The following is a 7,940-nucleotide window of genomic DNA, read 5'->3' as shown; positions in this document are numbered from 1 at the left end:
AGTCTGAGCCTTCTGTGGTTCATCAGGAGATCCATCCTCAACATCTGGTTACCAAAGAGATGATGTCACGCCCAGCTTTGCCGTGCTGGATGTGCCTCTCTGCCTGCCTTGCTTGGCGTGTCATGGTTGGCCGTGTTCCGTGTCCGTGTTCTTTCTATCGCCACTAGGGGGAGCTGTCCCTGTTGGTCGTGCCGGGCTGATGGCTGGGGATAAAAGACGCCTTTCCCGTCGGCTCGGTCTCTCTCACTACTGCTATGGCCTGACGGGGAAGGGCTGGCTGCATCTTCGCTCCTCATCTTTACCTCACTTTGCTTTATATTACATCTACTGATATGCACTACACTTTTGGTTTGGCTTCCCCTTACTGATAAGGTTTTGGCATTAGCACTTTAAATAAATAATTGTTCCATCTTTACAACCAGCGTGGCTCCCTTTGTTATGTCAGCTCTACTCGAGCCAAGTGGTCCTGACATAATGGGGGCTCGTCCAGCCGTATTGTAACCCTGAATTTGGTGGAAATTTGGTAGGTTTACTCTAATTCCCACTCAACAGCTGGGTGCGGTGTAGTCACGTGATCGGCGTTTACGTTTTGTAAATGAAGTCGGGGTAGGCGTAGTTTGGGTCTACCGGCTTCTGAACGCCGGTTTTTTGATTTGGGGAGATCATCGCTGGTTATCCTTTGGTTAAGCTTGGTTTTGAGGAAAATTGGGGAGCTTTCATTTAGCCACATATTGTTTTTGTTTTTTTGAAAGTGGGAATGCTTTTCTCGTAGTGGAGCGACCAGTCATTTGGAGCCATTGTCGTCCCCATTCTAGAGCGCTTCCGCGCTGGGTTTATAGGCTGCCGTGTCACTGTTTCTGGGCCAGGGCACCGCTGTGGAGAACCGACCGCATTGGCTTCTGTCGGGACGGTACGGGCTTTAGCAGCGTTTGGTGAGGAAATGATGTAATCATCCTGGTCCTTGGACTCAGTGCGAAGATAGGTTAGTGGGGGTAGATGTTTAGGGGGAGGGCTCCGATTGGTCTGCTCTTCTGCGTGATTTGATTTCACTTTGCATTAGTTTTTCTTTTGTTTGGGCTATGTGGTTAGATTATTGGATAAGACAGAGAGTTTATTGGTAGCGTTGACAAAAGAGCAGTTGTTTTGTGTAGCAGATTATTATGTGATTGAGGTGACCATTCCAAAGAGGGCTAATAAAGATCAGTTAGTGGATTTCCTTCGGGAGCGTTTAAAGGAGAAACAGGTGTTGTCTGGGGTTACACCTGTAGAGCTAACGTCATTGACGGTGCCTGACCAACCGTTGTGCAACATGAGTCAACTAACGTTTGATGAGCAAAAAGAACTTTTGCAAATGCAGTTAGAACATAAGAAATGGGTGGTGGTGCAGGAGTTGGAGCAGAAGAGGATCGAGGTTTTCGAAAGAGAGAAAGATCGATTGCTTGAGATGGAGCGGCTTAAGCATACCGAGCATGAACAAGAACAAGCTCGAGAGCTTGAGCGCACCAGGCTTAAGTTGGAAGCTGAGGGTAGAGGCAGTGCCGGTCAGCATTCAGGATTGGGAAGTATGGTTAAGTTCCTTCCCAAGTTCAATGAGCGTGATCCCGATGTTTTTTTTTCACTATTTGAAAATGTTGCTGAAAATCAAGATTGGAGTAGCGAGGATAAAACTCTGCTGTTACAGACTGTTCTAATTGGCCGGGCACAAGAAGCGTTTGTGGCTTTGACTTTTGAAGAAAGGAGAAGTTATGATAAAGTAAAAGAGGCTGTGCTGAAGTGCTATGAACTTGTTCCAGAAGCATACAGACAGCGTTTTCGCAATTTACGAAAATTCGAAAGGCAAACTCATTCGGAGGTAGCCAGGGAGCTCGCAAGTTTTTTCAATCGCTGGCTCACTGCAGAGGGTGTTGTTGAATTCGATGGCTTGCGTAATTTAGTGATGCTGGAACAGTTCAAAAACATAGTGCCAGAACGCATTGTTACATATCTTAACGAGCATAACGTGAAGACCGCAGCCGAGGCTGCTGTCCTCGCTGATGGCTATGTGTTGACTCACAAGAATCAATTAGCCTATGTACGAGACTACTCGCAACGGTATGACAATCGCATAGATGACCGCGACCGCCGCAAAGATCACCGCGACGTTGATGCGCAGGTGGTTCGTGGAAATGCGGGTCCTCCTGGAAGGTTGGTTTCTGTGCCTCATAGCAAAAGTGAAGAAGACAATAAATGTAATTATTGTTGGCAATTGGGCCATTGGAAAATTGATTGTCCAGCTTTGCTTGCACGCAGAAAGAGTAGGTTTACAGAAATGAATAGGGAAGTCAAGGACGTCGGCTGTGTGGCTTCGATTCCTGCTGCGCATTTGGATGATGAACCTAAAGGAACAACCATGTCTAACTATGCTCCTTTCATTACAGAGGGGTTTGTGTCAATGATGGGAGATGATCGTATAGTGCCAGTAAAAATACTGCGTGACACAGGATCATCTGAGAGTTTTATATGTCAATCGTCTTTGCCTTTCTCCTCTTTATCGGACACTGGGAGCTGTGTTCTGATTCGGGGAATTGGCCTTCATCCGTTTCCAGTGCCATTGCACAAAATTAACTTACATTCTGGATTTGTGAATGGCGAAGTGATTATCGCTGTACGTCCGACTCTGCCTGTAGATGATGTTGACCTGATTATTGGAAATAATTTGGGGGGGGATTGCGTATGGCCTGAGAAGTCATGTCATTTTCCGGTGGTGGAATCAGTAACTGCAGCATCAGCAGAGCCGGACAAATGTCTTCTGGATTTCCCAGAGATGTTCTCTGCCTGCGCTGTGACGCGAGCGATGGCTCGTGCGCAGACAGAGAAGTCGTTTGATGTGTCCAAGACTGGTGCAGGTAAAGTGTTTGTCCCAGAGTTACCACCATTGGCCGTGAGAGTTGACAGTGAGATAATTGGCGCACAGAAGAATGGTCCAAGTCTTGAGAAGTATTTTGCATTTGCCACTGATCAAGCCGAGCATGGGTATTCGATCAAGGATGGATTATTGGTGCGCAGGTGGTCACCTCAGGAAGACACGGGTGGGGCAGATCAGGTGTTGCAGGTGGTGATGCCTGTAGAGTACCGTGATGTAGGGTTGAAAACTGCGCACGGGGACGCGTCTGGACTTTTTTGGGTGAGAAAGACCTACAATCGTGTGTTGCAGCATTTCTATTGGCCACGTATTAAAAGAGATGTAGCGGGGTACGTTAAAACTGGTTATACTTGTCAACTGGCAGGTAAACCAAATATGTCCATTAAACCTGCGCCGCTACAACCCACTCTGGGCTCGCCATTTGGGGCGAAATACTCTGGTCCGTTCACTGTCCTGCGTAAAATCTCGAAGAGTAACTATGCAGTGTCTACTCCTGAGCACAGGAAGAGAAAACAACACTGTCATGTCGATCTACTAGAACCGTATTATTCCTCACCATTGCAGGTGGTGGGTGAGATAACTGCGGCTAGTCCTGTGGTGCTCGCTTTTGGGGTGGGCGTGCCTGATGTTTCGCAGGTGGCAGCTGCGGATGGGGTGAAGATCGGGTGATGAGAATGGCCGGTGTTGGTGATGGGTTGTAGGCCTAGCAGTTGTGTCCGCACGGTTAAATGGGTGAATGTGCCCAATAGGGTGTATGAGTCTTCCATTGTGATTCATTATTTGGTTAGAATTCACTCATTCTGTTTTGGTGATTTGGGATCGTTGGGCAGATACAGAGTCCCGTTAATATGGGCATCTGTCATTTAGGGGGGATTGATGTCACGCCCAGCTTTGCCGTGCTGGATGTGCCTCTCTGCCTGCCTTGCTTGGCGTGTCATGGTTGTCCGTGTTCCGTGTCCGTGTTCTTTCTATCGCCACTAGGGGGAGCTGTCTCTGTTGGTCGTGCCGGGCTGATGGCTGGGCTGATTGAGCTGGAGATAAAAGACGCCTTTCCCGTCGGCTCGGTCTCTCTCACTACTGCTATGGCCTGACGGGGAAGGGCTGGCTGCATCTTCGCTCCTCATCTTTACCTCACTTTGCTTTATATTACATCTACTGATATGCACTACACTTTTGGTTTGGCTTCCCCTTACTGATAAGGTTTTGGCATTAGCACTTTAAATAAATAATTGTTCCATCTTTACAACCAGCGTGGCTCCCTTTGTTATGTCAGCTCTACTCGAGCCAAGTGGTCCTGACAATATGCTGAAGCAAAATGTCACCCCCTATTTATACCCAAGTGACAGATCGAGGGTCTTTCTTAACACAATCTGGTCACAATCGTTATTTGTCGTTAGACTATCGGTATAATTCGGCCTGCAATCTGTATGTTTCGGGTTACATTGGCTTACATCGGGTCTAATTCGGGTAAAGAATAAATAGCGTGTCTCTATCGGGTTTAATTTGTGTGCATTCGTGTAATAAACGTGCTATTCCGTATGTCTTCCCTAGAGACGTCGGGTGTCTCTCGGGGGTCTTTAGTGTGTTGAGGTTGCCGATATAAAGACGATACAACACGATAAAGCGCGGAAGATTAACGAATATAGCCGATGTACCCCAGGAAAATTCCCGAACGACTTGCGATGTCTTACATTATACTCCCGTTCTATTCCCGATTATAGCCGATTAGCCCATAGCAACACCTGGTAACCGATTCTACCCCGATAGACCCGAAATTAACAAACATGTTCGTTCTTTCCTGATGTTGCCCGATGTTGCCCGATCATTGAGCTTTTCTACCCGTTGTCTAACGATGTTCCCGGGAAGAGTAACGGTGTTTCCCGATGCAACCACGCTATTTGCGATGTTATAACGATAGCTGCTGATTTAGACATCGGGCACCATCGGGGCCCACTATCGGGTAGGTGTAAACAGGGCATTACGAAAATGTATTATTTATGGCCCGCCAGCCGCCACCGTTGCAATTGCTCTTTTCACCACATGGTGGCAGCACTATTCTGGCACTAGCCACATCTGCGACCCCCATGAACCTGACCCCTCCCCCCCACAGGTAGGCTAATACATAGACATCTTATATCATAGATGGAGCATTGAACGCTACCGCCTGCTGGCGCTGACGAGACGCGGGGCCGCCATCTTGGAGTGGTCATCCGCTCCACTCAGTGTAATCCGTTTGGCTGGAGCAATGAACTGAAAGTGCATTTAATTAATCATACCTCACTGAATACCATAGATTTACATGTGGTCTTTTGTCATACGTGTAGCTATGATAAAGGACACATGGTTTGGCGTGTTTTATTATTCATAGTTGGCTTAACACTAATAGAATATTCTGATATGCTTTAAGTGACCAGACATCCGAGATCAAAACTGGGAACATAATCCCAGAGAAGGGGAAAAAAAACAGTCAGCTATTTTTAAGTTGAAGAAACAATATATCCTGCATAAACATTGTATGAATACATTAGATATGTATATATCTTAGGGACCTTATAGACTGCATCTCTGACTGTGGCTGCAGCAGCAGTTTATTCTGTCGTGACACTTTGTATTGATAATTTGTATTTGGTATTAACATTCTTTCTTTAAATGTTTATGTTTACAGTGATTGTTTTATATGTATGTCGCTTTAGTAAAAAGCGTCTGCCAAATATTTAAACATAAAACTGTTACGTATTTTAAGAATCTAAGCTACCCACACATAGACCCAATGAAGACCAAACATATTAGCCGTAAATACCATACATAGCCACAAGGGGAGCCTTACTGAAGGCTGCAATAGATACTTTATCCACAGAGGGCAGCACTACAGACCAAGCGAGGAAAACCGAGGATTACGTCCCACCGGTTTTCTCCAAGTCTTCCGGCCCTCCGAGTCCATAAGAAAGCCTCCACATCGTGGAGACAGGTAGAATACTTCAGGCTGAGCTAGGGCATCGGTGGGTTAATGTCTTGGACCAGCTAGGAGAACACTCTCGCACGTGCTAAGGCACATCTTCAATCTCTCTTAACTTCAGAGCATCAGTTTACCATACCGAAAATACTTTATACAAATAAAGTATCTTTAAAGCTATTCCTTTGGATTCGACCCCTCTTTCCTTGAAGAACATAATAAAACATATATAAACACCTGAAAGTTTTTATATCAGCTAAAACCACCAATCTGTTTCACTGGATTCAGAATAAAACCAAATTCTGTGTTACCCAACAATGTTAGTATTTTAATATTGTTACTTGAATGACTTCATGTACAATTATACTGTTTTGTCTTATACTTTGCCTAAAATGAGAATGCATCATAATACAAATCTGCTGATGGAATGTTTATTTACAGGAAATAATATACATAAATATAAATATACAGGAAAATGATCAGACCAGAACTAGTGAAATTCAAAAGACAATAAGAAGCCAGGGTTAGGGTTAAAACCCCTTAAAGAGGACTGTTTTGCACAGCTTCATTCTTGTGCTTCCTTTCTGTAGTTGAAGAGAGGCAAGTTTGGCAATGTGGTGTAGCCTTAGCTTATGAAACACCGACGCAACCAATGAGAGCAAGTCCGAATGGTGGTTGACGATGCCAAACTGTGTCCCCTCAATGTGTTCCCCAAGCAGAAATATATCCTCTCTTCCAATCTCCCCTCGGACGATGTGTAGGACTGTTGACACTTTAGGAGCTTGAGCTTGCCTTGTTCAAGCTTGGCGGATCACCCTCTCTGCAGGCCTCAGCACCTTATAATAATGATAACAACAATAATAATACATTATATTTATATAGTGCTTTACACAGTGCTCAAAGACACTACAGAATAGAGAAAAATAATGAAAAAGAAGCTTTAATATTAAAAAAACAAGATAATAAAATCTAATAATAATACATAATATTATACATAATACACAATACAATATATAAAAGGATAAGTTTGTTTGACAATAGAATATTTACTTTTATGAATGCTAGCCTTATGATGATACACCTACTCTTTGGAGGTGAACTGGGAAGCTGAAGAGGGATGGAATAACACCATCAAGTAGTCTGAAATTCTGACCCGTCCTGTCAAAATCAGCCTGCTTAAAATGTTGACAGCAGACAACTGAATAATCATTTGCAGTGAATCCTTCTCTCCTCAAAGCCCCTTCCCACTTCTTCCTCACATCTTTATCTTTGGGAAACCTTCAAAAGTGTCAGATGTAATCTTGGTCAGTGCTTATGGAATATGATTTATCAAGTATCAGTTCATAGCCGGGTGAACGCATAGCCTAGTTCAACAGTAATCCCAAGATTACCCCATTCCAGGTGTCAGGTGTGGCAGGGCCTTTTCCTGTTTATCACACATTTTGTCCCACACATTTCACGAAGGTGGGCTACACAAAAATGGGTTGGAAAGCTAGACGAGCTATACTGTGTATAGCCACTGTCCATCTGATTGCCTAATTAGTTAACATATATTAGCCCCCCTACACAATCTGGACCGTGGGGCTAACTTTTATCCCTATTGGCTTTTACAATCTTTATCATCATCATTTATTTATTCAAGTATTTTTTCATTTCATTGGCAAGCAATTATATTATTGTCATACTCTTGTTTATTAGCCTAGCTGGCTACGATTTCAGTAGTACTATCGAAGACAAAAATACTGCTGGAACCCACAGAGGAGCATGTGTCTGGCTGTTTGACTGGTTCAATATTAATATAAGAATATATATATATGGGAATATAGTAATATTCCTTTCACAAAATACAACCAATAGTACAGTAATGTTAAATCTTACTGGGGGAAAAGTAATCCCTCGATTCCTATTGTGGATGGTCTGCCGATTTGAGCAGGAATACGCTTAACAACAGCCCGGTGTGGGTGTCAGATTGACTCGGCTGCCAGATCGACTCGGGGTCCTGCACTTACAGATGACGTATCGACACTTGACGTATCGACACAAGCCAACGGACAAACCTGGAAGGGTTGTTTATAAATGGGGCTC

The sequence above is a fragment of the Gadus chalcogrammus genome, chromosome 2 (genome assembly GCF_026213295.1).
Source record: "Gadus chalcogrammus isolate NIFS_2021 chromosome 2, NIFS_Gcha_1.0, whole genome shotgun sequence".
Taxonomy (NCBI): domain Eukaryota; kingdom Metazoa; phylum Chordata; class Actinopteri; order Gadiformes; family Gadidae; genus Gadus; species Gadus chalcogrammus.
The sequence above is the reverse complement of the archived record's forward strand: the minus strand, read 5'-3'. Positions refer to the sequence as shown.